The sequence below is a fragment of the Marmota monax genome, unplaced genomic scaffold (assembly GCF_021218885.2).
Source record: "Marmota monax isolate L192 unplaced genomic scaffold, Marmota_monax_Labrador192_F-V1.1 WCK01_AAM20220418_F8-fsc00017, whole genome shotgun sequence".
NCBI lineage: Eukaryota > Metazoa > Chordata > Mammalia > Rodentia > Sciuridae > Marmota > Marmota monax.
Genome location: NW_026695241.1, coordinates 2954045 through 2968422, shown reverse-complemented (window position 1 = coordinate 2968422; position 14378 = coordinate 2954045). Strand labels below are relative to the sequence as shown.

At 47.3% G+C, this 14378-nt stretch overlaps 1 long non-coding RNA gene across 1 annotated transcript; it reads right to left on the bottom strand.

Annotated features, from left to right (window-relative positions):
- Positions 1-2287: 2287 nt before the first annotated feature.
- LOC131424006 (uncharacterized) lies at positions 2288-4488 on the bottom strand. Its single transcript, XR_009226353.1, has 3 exons — positions 4201-4488; positions 2945-2980; positions 2288-2569 (listed from the first exon to the last, which is right to left on the bottom strand). It is a non-coding gene; the product is annotated as an uncharacterized LOC131424006 (long non-coding RNA).
- Between the last annotated feature and the right edge of the window lie 9890 nt (positions 4489-14378).

The following is a 14378-nucleotide window of genomic DNA, read 5'->3' as shown; positions in this document are numbered from 1 at the left end:
CCTGTTATGGAAGGTTGCCAATGAGGAATTTTGCATGGAGACGGCTAGGCAAAATGCAGCAGCTGGTTACCCTCAGAGAAATCTAGATATGTTGTTAGGAAAAGGACCTTATGAAGGTCAGCTGCAACAAACTGCATATGATCCTGCTGCATATGCACAGATTGCTGCAGATGCGGTTAGGGCATGGAAGACTTTACAAGGACATGGAGATTTACAAGGTCAATTATCTAACGTAATACAAGGAGTTAATGAACCTTACGCTGAATTTGTAGATAGGGTTATTCAAACAGTTACCAGAGTTTTGGGGGATACAGAGCAAGCAATGCCATTAATTAAACAGCTAGCCTTTGAACAAGCAAACAGATAGTGCAAGGAGGCCATTAGACCACGGAAACATGGAGATTTAAACACATATATCAAATTATGTAGAGACATTAATGAACAAGGGCAAGTCCTGGCAGCTGCAGTACAACAGGCTTTAGATGCCAGGCCGAAAACATGCTACAATTGTGAACAAACAGGACATTTTAAAAGGAGTTGCCCCATAGGAGGAGGGTTTAACAAAGCTAGGTATCAAAGGGGTAGAATACCGGGTATTTGCCCACAATGCTGTAAAGGGAGACATTGGGCTAATGAATGCCATTCGCAAACCACCATAGAGGGTACTCCATTATCAAAAAACGGACAAGAACCAGGTGTTTACCCACGATATCATGGAGAAAAACATCGGGCTCCATTGCCAAAAAACCGACTGGGGGGCCCAATGCTCCGGGGCCCACAACCACAAATATACAGGGCAATGGAGGAACCCAGCAACACCATCAGGGTAGTGCCCAGAACACATTATCCATTAGATCTCTCATCAGACAAACCAGAGGGAGCACAGGGTTGGACATCTGTGCCTCCACCAGAGCAGTACTAACTCCAGAGATGGGAGTTCAAATCATTCCCACAGGAGTAAAAGGACCTCTTCCCCAAGGAACAGTAGGCTTATTATTGGACGCAGTTCTTCTACACTAAAAGGACTTATGATAAGTCCTGGGGTAATTGATCCTGATTATGAAGGTGAAATAAAAATTATAGCTAGTTCTCCAAGAAGTATATCAGTAATTTCACCAGGAGATAGAATAGCACAGTTATTAATAATACCCAGCCTGCATGATAAATTTTCCAGTTGTACTGTAGAAAGAGGTTCCAGGGGATTAGGCTCCACAGGTGTAGATTGGGCTATGCTGTATTTAAATTTAGATTCTCATCCAATGCTAAAACTAAATATTCAAGGACACGAATTTAATGGGCTACTGGATACAGGTGCAGACCTTAGCATCATATCTCGTCAAGAATGACCAAAACATTGGCAGTTAAAACAAGCCACTCAAACGCTTCGAGGCCTAGGAGTGGCGACTAATCCCCATAGAAGTGCAATGGTATTAGATTGGAAGGATCCTGAAGGATGTGAAGGAACTATAGAGCCATATGTATTGGATCATCTTCCTATAAATTTATGGGGACGAGATATCCTAGATCAATTAGGTTTGACATTAACAAATAACATCAATCCTAATGCGCCCACTACTAGGGCTAGACAAGGTTTTAGGAAAGAAAAAAGATTAGGAGAACAGGAACAAGGTATAGCAGCACCAATTCAAATAGATCAAGGAATAAATAGACATGGATTGGGTTTTCAGAAGGGGTCACTGAGACAATAAAAATTATTTGGAAATCAGAAAGACCAATATGGGTTTCTCAGTGGCCCCTGACTAAAGAAAAGATTCAAGTAGCCCATGACCTGGTCAAACAACAATTAGCGGAGGGACATATACAACCTTCTGTATCTCCCCATAATACTCCCATTTTTGTCATCAAAAAGAAATCTGGTAAATGGAGATTATTGCAAGATTTAAGAGCCATTAATAATGACATGGTTATTATGGGACCTGCTCAATCGGGGATTCCCCAATTGTCTGCTTTGCCAAAAACCTGGTATGTTTTAGCTATAGATATTAAAGATTGTGTTGTTTTTTTGTCAATTCCAATTCATCCTGAGGATAGTCCAAGTTTTGCATTTACTATCCCTGCACTGAATCATGAAGGTCCTGATCAGAGATATGAATGGAAAGTACTCCCTCAAGGGATGGCTAACAGCCCAACTATGTGTCAAATTTATGTTAACAAAGCAATCCAGCCACTTAGAAATCAGAATCCTGAACTACAAATATTTCACTATATGGATGATGTATTATTAGCACATAAAGATAAAAACACATTGCTAGAATGTTATGCCACACTTACAAATTTATTAAAAAATATAATCTAGAGATAGCAATAGATAAAGTACAATTAAATCTTCCAATTAATTATTTAGGAGTTCTATTATCCTCAGCCATGGTCCATCCACCAAAAATTCAAATATGAGTAGATCAACTCAAATCACTTAACGACTTTCAAAAGTTATTAGGAGACATAAATTGGATAAGACCTTATCTAGGCATACCAACAGGAGAGTTGGGACCTTTATTTGATATCCTAAAAGGTCCATCAGATCCAAATTCACCCCGCGTGTTAACACCTGAAGCAAGAAAGGCATTAAAAATTATTGAAACATATATGGAAAATATGCATTTGAATAGAATTGATATAAGTTTGCCTTTATTATTTATTGTAATACCAACAAAAAATATTCCTACAGGAGTATTTTAGCAAGAAGGTCCATTATTGTGGATACATTTATCTTATTCTCCTAATACTATTCTTACTAGGTATCCTGAGGCTGTAGGACAATTAATACTCAAAGGAATAAAAGCAGCAAAGGGAGTGTTTGGAATTTCTCCCAATAAAATTATTACTCCATATATAATGGATCAAATTGATGAGTTAGCTAATGAGTTAAATACTTGGGCAATAATCATGTGTAAATCTAATATTTCATTTGATAACCACTTACCATCTAATCCATTATTGTCTTTTTGGTCTTCTCATCCTGTAATTTTTCCAAAAATGACAAGAAAAACACCTATCATGAATGCTCCAAATATATTCACTGATGGGTCAAATAACGGTACAGCAGCAGTAGTTACCCCTGATCAAACTTTTACATTTTTAGTACCCAAACAATCAGCTCAAAAGGTAGAGCTTAATGCAGTTTTACAAGCTTTTGTGATGTTTAAAGTTCTGTATTTAATTTATTTTCTGATAGTCAATATATAGTTAATGCTATAGTATCCCTTGAAGATGCTTGTAGGATTTCCCCTTCCTTTACTGTTTTCTCTTTGTTTTCCACTATAAAAAGTCTAATCTGGGACAGATAAGATCCATTCTTTATAGGACATACCAGGGCACATACAGGATTGCCTGGAGCCCTTAGTTTGGGCAATGATTTAGCAGATAAAACTACACATGACATACATATTTTCTCCACAATAGAAGAAGCTATAAATTTTCATAAAAGGTTCCATGTCAATGCTAATACTTTACAAAAGCATTTAAAAATAACTAAGGACCAAGCCAGACATATAATAAAACAATTTCAAAATTGTGTGACCTTTTTACCACAAGTTAATCTTGGAGTCAATCCTAGAGGATTGATACCTAACCATATTTGGCAGATGGATGTCACACACTTGCCAGAATTTGGAAAATTAAGATACTTGCATGTTACAGTTGATACTTCTTCTGGATTTTTGATGGGCTCCTTTCATGCTGGAGAAAAAACTAAAGATGTTATAGCTCATTGCTTACAAAATTTTACCACTGTGGGCGTTTCAAAACAGTTGAAAACAGATAATGGTTCTGGTTATACTTCTACCTCTTTTAAGCAATTTTGCTCATCATTTGGCATTACTCATATAACAGGAATCCCATACAATCCACAGGGACAAGGCATAGTTGAAAGAGCTCATCAAACTATTAAAATGTACTTATTAAAACAAAAAGAGGAAATTGGAAAGGGGTATATATCCCCCAAAGATAAACTTAAAACAACCCTTTTTACTCTAAACATTTTAAATTTGGATTCATCAGGGCTTAGTGCTGCAGAAAGGCATATGTGCCCAAAAAATGTACATAAGCCTAAGGTACTTTGGAAGGATATTCTAACGGGGAATGGAAAGGTCCTGACCCAGTGATTGTCTGGAGTCGGGGTTCTGTTTGTGTGTTTCCACAGAGAGAACAACAGCCAATTTGGATTTCAGAGAGACTAACCAAAGCGATTTCCATAGACCAAAAAGAAGATGATTTGACTCAAATCCATAACAGCTGATATCCAGAGCTCCAGCTTGGCTAGTCTTGATCTGCAACAGTGGTTCTCCCACACCTGGAGGCTAATGAATAATGAACACCATTAAAGCCTATTTCAAATGTAAAAAACCTTGGGGCTTGCTTGTGGGAATACCTTCAGACCCATTATGCAAGTTACAGGAAAAAGGATGGGATATCCAAATAAGAGTCAAACCCAGGTGGTAACCAGGATGCTTTTTTCAATATCTATTTTATTATTGCCCTTTCCCACATCATAAAGTTCTATTTTATTTTTTGAGCTCATTCAGACCTAGGTTAATGTTTTTCCGATAAGTTTTATTTTTTGACTGTGGAGTTTTTAAACATTGCAATGGAGATTTCACCTGTGTAAAGCTACAAGGCCTTTACTATTGTCTTATGTGTTGTATGTTATGTGTGCACACTTGTGTTTTGTGTTGTATGTCTGTATGTGCATATGTCCATAGATCATATATGAGGCGTGCTCATGAAAAAATGGATCCAAATATTTTTATTATTCACGTGATTTAAATGGTTTAATTTAAATTGGGTAAACAGCTGTTGAGGATTGTTTTAAATGTGAACAAATAAGGAGGTTAACAGATCTGTTTGTTTACTTTCACCTTTCCTTTTCATTATATTTAATAATTCTGCTCAGGATAATGTAAATTGTTCAGAAAATTGTTTTCTTAGTAACTGTTGGAATGTTACATATTTTTTTAGCCATCATTGCCAGAATTCCTATCTTCATCCCAGTACTGGTGAAGACAAAGATAAAACTAAACTACAGCTTCTTTGATAGCTATCTCAGTAAACTGTATAAACTGATGCATCAATGAATAATAATAAAAAAAATCAACAAGTAATGCTCAATCAAGGAGTCTATTTACTTTGGGAGGAAATGAACATATTGATAGATTCCTCTGCTTTGAACTGCTTGCAGAACTTGCCTGGACTATGTATCACTTGTATACATTGTGAACTATCTGTTGGTGCAGCGAATTGTGGTAATGCTGGAGTATCTTTGTTGATGGTGTCACTGGTGGTACAATTTTTCAAAGGAGCCGTCAATTGGCTTAGTGTTGTGGCATTTCTGTATCCTCCTCCCTTCTGCTAATGATGGTCTAAAATTTGGGGGCCAACAGAGGTGAGGCAAAGAGCCTCACCCCCCCACTGGCACCAAGGCCAAATTTGGGGGCCAACAGATGTGAGGCAAAGAACCTCACCCCCCTACTGGCACCAAGGCCAAATTTGGGGGACAACAGAGGTGAGGCAAAGAACCTCACCCCCCACTGGTGCAAAGGCCAAATTTGGGGGCCAACAGAGGTGAGACAAAGAACCTCACCCCCCCACTGGTGCATAGGCCTATCCACAAGTATGGCTGTATGCTGGACCGGTAGTCAGTGACGGGTATGATCCAATTGCAGTGGTACCAACCTAAGACAGGAGGCTGACGCCTTGAGGTCAGCTCATCCAATGACGGGTAAGGACCATATGTAGTATTGGACAGCCTAACAGGCAGGGTCCCTAAGCCACATGATTGGTGCTTAATTAAACAGAAGGGGGGAGATGCTGAGAGCCATAGCCCAGTAGGAATGATGCATGGCATTTTTGGTTGAAAGGTGATGCCAGCAAGCCATTGAGATGATAATGATTATGTTAAGATGTGCATTCAATTGGAGATTAGACTCCTGCTGTCCACCTAGGCCTGCTACTTTGGAGTTCTTATGGGGACTCCCGGAGAGTTCCCATTAGTTGGGGAAGTAAGGTAGGAGGGATTTTCGGTTGGTGTGTGTGTCCCGGGAGAAGGCCACGTGTGTGGCGTTTGCGGGAGTTTTGGGAAATAAAGTTTGTTCCTGCTTGAGTGGCTCTTGATTTTGTGCCCAGCCAGACTGCAGCAGTAGTTCAGTGAAGTCTACTTCCAAGTCGTCAAAAGGTGCTCCTCCTATAGTTTGGACTCCTGGTGGGAGCTCTGGCCCCTGACAAGGATTGTTGTGAGCACACACCTCACATTGTTTGCTGATCATCTGGCTGTTGCTTGTGAGCCAGGGGACATAGAAATGTTGACACAGAACTGTCTCAAGTGCTGTATGTTCAAAGTGCTCTCCTGGGGAACTGTCGGATAAAGGCTGGGGCTAGACTCTCCATGTTGGCTTTGCAGCCATCAGAAAATCTCCACCGTCCACCCTGGAGAAATTCTCTTTTTCAGTCTTGTATCACTTCCTTTCATGCTGGGAATAGGTTGGTTCCCATTCTGTTAGACAGTCGGTCAGGCAGAAGGGCAGCATTTAAACCTGGGACTGGATTTTCTTCTTATTTCTGGCAGTCAGCTAACCTGGCCTCTGTCAGGTCTCCAGTTGCCCTGAGCAACCACAGTGTTTCCCTTTTGATGACCTTGGCAATACATAATCACAACCTTCCTGGGAGCCCATACTGCGTCCAAATGTTAAGAATTTCTTGCCCATCCATTATGTTTTTTTTTTCCTCCTGAGTTAATTAGCCCCGTTTCCTTACATAAGGCCCTATGAACATGAAGGGTAGTGAACACATATTTTGAGTCTGTGTAAATATCCACACAGACTCCTGCTGTCAACTGAGGTACTTGAGTGAAAGCAATAAGCTTTGCTTTTTGTGCTGAAGTTCCCTGAGGAAGAGGTTCTGCCTTGACAGTGGAGTCCAGAGTGACCACTGCCTATCTAGGAAAACACACCCCATCTTTTATAAACCTGCTTCCATCTGTGAAGAACTGCACATCAGGGTCCCTGAGGGCTGGTCTGCCAGGAGTGGTCTGGAGAACACTTCATCCATGACTTCAATTCAGTTCTGATCAGGTTGTCCAGGTCAGAGGGATAGCAAGGTTGCTGGGTTTAGAGTCCAGATGACTTCAACATGGATATGTGGGTTTTCATATAACATGCCTTGGTATTGACCATTCTCTCATTAGTAACCAATAGTGTCCTTTGTAGTCTATCAATGTGAAAATTGAATGAGGAACCCTGAAAAACAATTTTTGTCCCATAGTCAGTTTATCAGCTTCCAACATCAGAAGATCTATGGCTGCAAGGACCTGTAAACAAGGTGGCCAATCTTGGGCTGCAGAGTCCAGCTGTTTGCATAGATGTCCATGTCCCCAGCACCTGAGTCAAGACTCCTACAGTCACTCCAGACTGTTCATGGATGTACAGAAAGAAAAGTTCTGTGAGGTCAGGGAGCCCTAGTCCAGATGCACTGGGAGTGCTTATTTAATGTCCTCAAAGGCCTCTTGCTTATTTGGCCCCATATTAGAGGATCCCATTCTCCTCTCTTTGTGGCTTCATAGAGGGGTTTTGCCACTGAAAGTTGGGGGTCTGTATATGGCTGAATCTAGTAGCCCCCGAGAATTCTCTGGTCTGATGGCAGGTTGAAGGGACTGGAATTGAGCAGATCTCCTGTTTCTTTTGAGGCCAGTTGGTGTTGTCTGTTCTGTTGCTGAGTCAGATGGTAACCAAGGTCTTTGACATTTTCTTGATAGATGTGGGCTTTTAAGTCAGAGTCCAGTTCTGACCCAAGAATGGTGGACTCAAGCCCCTGGGAGGAGCTGTCATTTAGGGAAGTGAAGTGTACACAGAGCCTCTGGCCCTTTAAGTTGCAGGAATTTTTTTATTATCTCCTGGTGCAGGATCTTGGCTGCTGGGATTATCCAACTCTAAAATCTAGTGTAAGTCTTAGCAGAGATTGATGACCTGGGACATCATTTGTATAAGAGGCACCTATGTGAATCTCGCCCTGGGCTGTCTGCCGAGGTTGGAGGGCAGTGGTGTGGTCACTGCAGGTCCTGGTGAGGCAGCCCCATTGTGCCCACCTAGGTGTTGCTCTTTGTCTGCGTGGCTTCCTCCTCCTGCCAGGTGGGAGCCTGCTCTAAGTGTCTATAGTAGCTGCCCCACTTGTGTTCTTGTTCACTATTCCTGAGTGCATGGGGCTCTGACGCCCTTCCTGTTGGTGGCTCACAGTGTGTGGCTTGGAGCCAGCGTGGCATGTCCTTTTGGAGTGTGCGCCCTATGGCCCACTCACGGCTGTTAACATGAACTTATTCCCAGTGTATTCTTGGGCTTGCAGCAGCTGAGCCCTCCTGAGGCCCTGGGTCCCGTGCATCAGATGCATCTGTGCGTGTCTATGGGACCCCTGCCATTTTCTTCAGTCATCAACTTCCTAGCAAGTGGGAAGAGACTGAAAGGAGTGGCTGGGGCCAAAGGCTGGGGGAAAACATTCGCTCCTTCTCTGCTCAAGTCATAGCTTTTGAGCGTGGCAGTGGGTACTTGCCCGCCGACGCCACTGGAGGCTTCCCCTTTTGTCTGGCCACATTTTTTTTCCTTTAGAAACTTTTGGATCACAGGCTTTATTCTAGTGAGACCCTCCCCCGCCCCATGAGTGACCTCTAGGTTTGTGGTGAGGGCAGCTGTAACGGCATCCATCTTCCTCTTTATCTTTTTGGTCAGCCTGCCTTTGAACTTCTGGGTCTGGATGGATGAAAACTGTGGTGGCCGCCTTAGTCAGTTTACGGGCACACACCTCAGTATAGCCCACTAGTTTTGTAATTTTTAGCACATGTCACTCTGAGCCTGTCCCACAAAGGCCGCATTGGTCACCTGTTGCTTCCATTCACTGACAAACTTGCATTGTGGCTGCTGTGTTGGTATGTGCTCCTCTTCCCCTGGATGCCTCTGGGCAGGGAGAGGGTGGCAGCAGCAGTGGCCTGGACACTCAGCTCTGAGTCAGTTGGGCACAGCTCTTTTGGTTATTGCTGCCAGTTTCATAGGGCAGAGGGGCCTTAGGCAGATGTGGGGCTGAGAGAAATGTTCCGGGCTATCCAGGGTGTGAGAGGGAGGTGCTGGAGCAGTGGGAGGCTTACTGGGCTCTGTTTGTCTGCAGATGAGCTCTGGTTAGGCTAGGGCTCAGGGCTGGCTCCGATTCCTTCTAACTCTTGGGCACAATTTTTTTTCTCTTAGACTTCCGAGGAGGGCTTCTTGATATCTTTTACCTTTAGATTCTCTTCTTCATTGGGGCCCGTCCTAGGTCTGGATAGTGGGCTGCATCAGATCAGTCATGGCCCAGGGTTTCTCCGTGTAGGAGGGAGTATGATTTTTCCAGCTTATGAGCTCAATGGTGGAGAGAGGCTGGCACTCAAAACTGCCTTGTCTCCCTCAGGTGTTTCCCTCTGGTCAACATGGGCAGGTCCTTTAGTCCCTAGACTTGTGGCTCTAGTCTTGGGACAAATCTCCCACCTTAATCTTGGGAGGTGAAAGAGTCTTTGGTCCTAGGAAGCCTTTGGCTCTGAGGACATCACAGAGGAAGGAAGAGCCAGTACTGGGGGCCATCATTTGTTGCCTCTGAGGACTAGGGGGCTAGGGGACAGTCTGTTGTCCCCTTGGCAAAGTTGGGTAGAGTGGCACATAAGGTGGTGGGTCCTCTTCTGTCTCATGGGGAAAACTGTTTCCCTTCCTGTCTTTTTGAGTCAGTTTTCTATTTAGCTGCTTTCTGCTGTGTCTTAGAGACCACCATGCTCCTGGCTAACATCAGCGTGGGCATCCATCTAGACAGGCTTTCAACCAAGGGGGCTGTTTCAGTACTATCTCTTGCCAGCAATCACTATAAGAGAATTGGTTCAGGGGTTCCAACAACAATCAAAAGGACCTCAGCGATGACTCTCTCATGTAACAATCCGTCTGGTGGCCATCCCACATCTTGGGTGAACCATTCTAATTCACAGAGTATGCAACTTTGTGGAGTGAGTCTCACCCACAGTCACCAGGAAAACCTTCCTAAAGGTTTCTAACACACATTTCAGAAGGCTCAGTCTCCTTAGTGTGCCACCCATGTTCCACCCTGCATCGGTGTCGCACACTTAGAACAAATCACACTTAGGACAAGACTCGCTTCATCCATCTCCGGCAGCTCCCCTCGCGGGGACTTAGGGCCCTCTTGGCCTTGCGGGTCGGTATCAACCCCCAACCTGGAGCTTTCCCCTAGACGTTGGTTGGTGAAATTCCACCATAGACTGTATGAGGGGCCACAGAACCGCGGATCAGGACTCCGCACTCGCTTCGGCCCTCAGGTTGGGTGGGAACCCTTCCCTTTGTCCGTCTCATTCTCACACTTTCCCACACTTTCCCACAGACATGGCCAGGACAGGATTTCTGTACCGCCCAGATTCCAACAGTCCCAAACCACACAGAAAGGGAGTCACGGTGTCCCCTCTGCTCGCTGACCCCAAACTCAGACTACTCGGGCGACTCCCCGGGTCCCTTTCAGCTCCAACCACTTTGGAGGGCACTCAGGACCCAACAGAGGGTGATCAAGCCTCTCTTCCACCCGCTTAGGCCTCGAAGGGGAAGTCAGGTGGGCTGCAAAACCAAATGGACCCGGGTACTACCTGTTCAGCTGGGCGGTGCTCCAAAACCCTAATTTGGTTCCTGCTGCCTGTGGGTTCCCTTGTGCTCCATGGTGGCAGCCCCAGGGCGCTGGGTGAGTGGATCCTCCTTCAGGCCAAAAGTGGCCTGGGCGCGCCAAGGGGACCACTGTCCCCCATCACTCCAGGGAAGCCGATCCACAGAGACAAGAGCAGCAGAACAGCCATCCCTACCTCCCTGGTCCCATCTGGGTGGCCAAAAATGATGTAGGCACAGATGAAGCAAGGCACCGAAGACAGCAGGAAACAGTTGTGTTTGGCTGCAGCCAGGTGCAGAGGGCACAGCTTTTGCTGTAATCAATCAATCCCCTGAACCCCGAGGTCAGGGAGTTTCAGAGTTTTACACCCAGCAATTAAGGGGAGGGGCTCAGAAGTCCACAGTCTGCAGAAGTTCACATAAAAGCAGCTTTTTCTCTCACTGTTGTGGGCAAGTTAACCCTTCAAGGACCACGCCTGAGAAGGGGGGAGCTTCTTCTCCCCTTTCTTTCCTCCCCTTGCCAGCTGTTTCCATGGAGCCCAGTTGGAAACTTCTCTTATCTTAGGAATGTAGACATCTCTGTGAAGCCCAGCTCCAGGCCAGAGGCCTTGTTTGCACATTTCTACAAACTACTATACTGGATACATTTGTGAAAAACTAGTAAGGGGGTGTCCAGCACCTGGAGTGCTCGTTATCTTCCTGGCCAGTGGCCAAGTAAAACAGGGTGACAGGAAAATAGGAAGTTTATCTACATTGAACTCTTTTGCAGAGATTCTTTGGCTGACAGTCCCAGAATCAGCCATGGAGAAGATTCCTGGAGAAGCCCAGTTAAGACTTTTCTGTGGAGAAAGGGGGTGCCACTACAGAGTCTAGGGCTCTGGAGGGCTCTGTGTTGCCCACTGTCCCCATGGCAGCCTCCTCACCTACCGACGTCCACCAACACTGAGCAACACGTCCAGGGTGAGACCAGCCTCATTCCCTGTCCCCAGAGGGGCATGTGTGTGTGTGTGTTGTTTCAACAGCCCCCCAACCCCACCAACCCCAGCTTGAGGGGTGGATTATTAGACAACAATTAAGGAGACAGTTGTTCTGGGCTGAGCTCCTGCACCAGGTCCCAAGAGGCCACAGAATAGATGCCACATAGTCAGAAGAACTTTACAGAAGCAGATAAATACCCACAGAGCAGTATTTCCTGAGAACAGACCCTAGTCCACCAGAGTCAGCTGAAGAAGGAAGGACCCTCTGCCTCAAGCTTTAAAACAAAAGGGGACTGAGTATCCTGATCCTACCCAACCCGGGTCCCCAGGGGTTCTGTTTCCTGGGTGGCATGTGACACTGCAGGGCGTGGACTGGGTGGTGCGAGCCTCGGGGTGGCCAGGCCACCAGGGAGGAGCCCTGCCCTCTAGGCCCAGCTGGGCAGGCGCGTTAAGCCGGGACCCAGTTCCTTCTGTAATTTGGGAAAGTGTCCCAGCCTGAGTCCTTCAAGCACTGGCTTTAGGCCCTTGTTGTCTGTGACAGGCAGAGCCAGAGCCCAGGGCTGAGGCCATCATGCTCCTCAGCAGGACCACCCAGAAGCTCTGCCCTCACCCAGCGGGTCCCTCCTGGTTCCCACCAAGCTGGTGAAGTCCCCTCTGGGGCTTTACTCTCCCAAGTAGAGTCCTGAGTACTTTAGTGACAGGCAGGTTTAGAATTTAAAAGATGGGGTCAAAGGTCAGAGGCTCTGGCTTCTTCCTCCCCTTCTCTCCCCTGAACCCTCAGGTGGCAGCTGACCAGGTCCTCTCCTGTCCTCTCCCACACAATGCCAGGGCAAGGCCACATTGAGATCTGTGGGCAGCTCCCCAGGGCTGTGGGCTGCTGAGGTGTCAGGGGGTGGGGTGTGTCCACTCCATGCTGGGCACAGGCTCTTTCTCTGGAAGCACCAAGTGACACCAAGCACAGGTGCCAGCGATTCTCGTGGTTTAGGAGGAATTACTGCTCATGAGTCCAGGGAGGGACAGAAGAGTGGGTGAGGGTTGGAGGAACAGGGTGAGCCATGAGGTCAGGTTGCCACTCACTAGCCATGGGACGGTGACAACATAGGCAACGGGTAGCCGCCGGGAACCTCAATTTTCTCCTTGGGGCTTGGAAAAGCACAGATATCTGCTGAGGGCATCACAGTGCTGCCACTAGGATTCAGGGGAGAGACACTGGGACAGCACTGCCCAAGGAGTGCCCTTGTCCCCACCTGCTCTATTCAGGGGTCTGGGAGGCCTGAGGCCATGTCTGAGGTGACTCTCAGGCCACCTCCAATGTGGGCTGTACCATTAGCAATGAGGAATAGGGGCTCAGAGAGGTCTGACAGCCTCAGGTCACACAGCTGCTATGTGTTAAGATCCAGGTTTGGGACACTCACGTGTCACTTTATTCTGGGTGACTGATGACGTTCAGATCATTGGAAGTGTTTGTGCAGGTTGGAGGTCCCTATGTGAAACCTAGAGATCCTGTTTCTTCTTCAGGGAGAGTTCAGACCCATTGACAGGTGGTGCCATGTGATGGCAGAGATGTGACTGTTCTGACTGTAAAGGGGACCCTGTGTCAGGACCCCACCTAGGGCGTCATGTCCACCCTCCTCCCATGAGAGGTGAGGGGGTGATGCTGAGATGGCCCTGAGGTGTCAGGGCGGCCACAGGAGAAGGGGACCCCGAGACCTGGGCTCCCAGCTACTTCAGCCCAGAGCCTTGAGGGTGGAAGGGGCCAGGGCGCCCCATGGCAGGGCTGCTCCAGGACAGCCTGGGCCACCCACCAGACCTCCTGCTGTCCTGAGGATCCGGGGGGACCCTGGAGGAGGGGCCAGGTGCACGCGCCCCAGTGAAAGCCCAGGCAGAGAGGAGGGCTGGGGTTCCAGGGGGGCTGTCCTTGCCCTGCCACAGCCAACGCAGCCTGCCGTGACCTTTAGGAGCCATCCCTGGGACCATGGCACAGGACTAGGGAGAGGGGACATAGGGTAAGTGGCCTGGGGACCTGGGGGCCTGGGGGCCTGGTGGCCTTGACGGGGAGACAGTGACACAGAGCCCCTCCTGCTCACTGGGGACAGGGGCTCTTCCAAGAGGGGACATGTGAGCCTCCTGGGCAGCTATGGAAAGACAAGGACAGAGGTCAGGTCCTGGCCCAGCCCATTGAGGAAGGCTCCTCACCACCTCCTCCAACCCCCCTAGGACATGCCCTGTGAGGCCAGCGGCCAGGTCTGGTGAGGGGACAGTGTGGTGAGAGGGGGCATGGTCACCTCCCTGCTGTGGCTGTAGTCACAGCTACTCAAAGCCAGGGTGTGAGCGGCCAGGTCTGGGGGCACAGAGGATCATGGTTGGATGTGAGGTGTCCCCAAAGCTCAGGAGGGAGACACTGCAGAAGCTTCAGAGGAGACATGAGGGCTGTGAGGACCTAAAGCCAATCAGTGAGTTCTCCCTGAGGGGGTTACCTGGGGGTCACTGAGGGAGGTGGGTGTGGCTGGAGGGGAGGGCACTGGAGACATGGCTCTGGGGTTATGTTTGTGTCTGGCCTGTGGAGTCTCTCTGTGCTTCCTGATCCCCACGTGACCGCTTCCCTCCCCCCACCCTTCCTCCATGGGGGTCAGCCTCACCTTGGGCCCTGAGAAATGGCCCTGGCTTTGTGTGCACTATGACCTCTGCCATGGTGAGCCCCAAGTAAACTTTTTCTCCTCTGAAA